This window comes from Octodon degus, unplaced genomic scaffold (assembly GCF_000260255.1).
Source record: "Octodon degus isolate 3935 unplaced genomic scaffold, OctDeg1.0 scaffold00062, whole genome shotgun sequence".
Classification (NCBI taxonomy): Eukaryota; Metazoa; Chordata; class Mammalia; order Rodentia; family Octodontidae; genus Octodon; species Octodon degus.
The window spans coordinates 11,375,344-11,377,751 of NW_004524638.1; the positions used below are offsets into that span (position 1 = coordinate 11,375,344).

The following is a 2,408-nucleotide window of genomic DNA, read 5'->3' on the forward strand; positions in this document are numbered from 1 at the left end:
TAATTTGTTAATAATTTGTCTCCTTTTTTCAATTGTTTCTACTTTTTCTCTTCTTAATTTCTTATATATTTCTTTTTTTCTTCCAATTTTACATGCACATATCTGGTAAGATGAATAACTAGTTGGAAGATAACGTTATGTATTACAAAAAATACTGTAAAATTCACTTTGTTAAGTGAAATTCTGTATCACTTGTAATTTTTTCTGTTTTAATTCTAAGTTTTACTCTCTTTAAAAAATAAAAATTTAAAAAAAGAAAAATAATCTATACATATTAGCACCAAGATGACAGATATGTTCAATTAGTTCATAATGATTTAAAAAATTATTATAAAGATAATTCAGTTATTCTAAAATAGCATGAATGAAAAATTAGGAAGCACACTAAGTATCTCTCATCACAGTGGAAAGAAACTAAAACTCAGGAGCACAAAGAAAACTGGAAATGTCATAAATTATAATGTATTCAACACACTCAGTCAAAGAGGCAATGAGGTGCAGACCCGCGAGCGGCGCAGGCAAGGACCCTGAAGAGAAACAGCCGCTGCCTGGCGAGCTCCCTTCTCTGGGCCTGCGTCTGACTCGCCGCCGCGGCGGGTCCTCTCGGAGGCCGAAGATCTAACTGCAGCCACGAGCAGCAGTGAGCGCTGCAAGCGTGGACCATCTGGCCACTGGGCCCGGGAACGCCCTGGGGAGGAGGTCGTGGTCGCGCAATGAGAAGCCGTGGCAGAGGTGGTTTCCGGTTCGTTTCTTCATCTCTTCCCGACATCTGTTACCGCTGTGGTGAGTCTGGTCATCCTGCCAAGGAAGATCCTGCTATAACTGCGGTGGAGGTGGCCACATTGCCAAGGACTGCAAGGAGCCGAAGAGAGAGCGGGAGCAGTGTTGCTACACTTGTGGCAGAGGCCAGTCATCTGGCTCGTGATGGTGGCCATGCGGAGGAGCAGAAGTGCTGCTCCTGCGGAGAGTTTGGACACATTCAGGAAGACTGCACCAAAGTGCAGTGCGATGGGTGTGGTGAGCCTGGCCACGTAGCCATCAACTGCAGCAAGGCAAGTGACGTCAACTGTCACCGCTGCGGCGAGTCAGGGCACCTTGCACGGGAGTGCACGACTGAGGCCACGGCCCAATTATTTTCCTTTGTCGCCCCTCCTTTTTCTGATTGATGGTTGTATTATTTTCTCTGAATCCTCTTCACTGGCCAAAGGTTGGCAGATAGAGGCTACTCCCAGGCCAGTGAGCTTTACTTGCCGTGTGAAAGGAAGAAAGGGTAGGAAAACCCCCCCGATTTTCTGTATTTAACTACAAAAAAGTTTATATTTAGTTTGGTAGAGGTGTTATGTATAATGCTTTGCAAAAGAACCCCTTTCCATGCCACTGGTGAATAGGGACAGACGCATGGGAAGAGGCGTCAGACCGTTAGGCCCAGCCCGGGCTTCTTGAATATGTTCCCATGCAGGAGGTAAAACCAATTCTGGAAGCGTCTTTGAACTTCCTAAATAACTTTAATTTTAGCACAATGATGGCCTTGGATTGTCCGACCTCAGTAGCTGTCCAATAACATCAAGTAACATCTGTATCAGCACCTCAGAGAACATACAGTTGAGTGGGAGTAAACAAAAAGACAACGTGTGCACTCGCGGCTGCGCGGCTGCGCGGGAGAACAGAAACACCTTCACCACAGCGCTGGTGGTGGACACACAGACGGGGATGGCAAAGGTTTAGAACACAGTTTTTCAAGGACTAAATCTAAAACCCAGAGTAAACACTGATGCTCAGAGTTAGCATAATTTGGAGCTATTCAGGAACTGCAGAGAAATGCATTTTCACAGAAATCAAGATGTTATTTTTGTAAACTATATCACTTAGGCAACTGTTTCATTTGCTGTAATCAGTTTTTAAAAGTGAGATGGAAAAAGCAACTGAGTCATAGAAAAATAGAAAACATAATTTTAAACTATTCCAATAAAGCTGGAGAAGGGGAAAAATAAAAAAAGAAGAAATGAAAAAAGAAAATTAAATATAACACAAGATAAAGAATGAAAACGAAACACGACATAGCAAAGCTTATGGATGCAGCAAAAGCAGCAGTACTGTAAAGGAAATTCCAGCAATACATGTCAATGTTTAAAAAGCAGAAAGACTCCCAGTAGATAACACAGTTTTACACTGCAAGGAACTAGAAACAGAACTAACTCCAGTGTTAGCAGAAGGAAGTAATAACAACCCTTATTTTTTATTTATTTATTTATTTTTGCAGTACTGGGGATTGAACTCAGGACCCTGAGCTTGCCAGGCAAGCACTTATTCTACTGAGCTATCTCCGTGGCCTCCAATAACAACCCTAATGGTAGAAATAAACAAAATAAACAGAAGGGCCAGAAGATAGCTCAGCAGATTAAGCACCT

The 2,408-nt window shown here is 42.6% G+C and overlaps 1 pseudogene; it reads left to right on the forward strand.

Moving 5' to 3' along the window:
* The first annotated feature begins 713 nt into the window (after window positions 1-713).
* On the forward strand, window positions 714-1,166 carry LOC101576371 (annotated as a pseudogene).
* The last annotated feature ends 1,242 nt before the right edge of the window (window positions 1,167-2,408 follow it).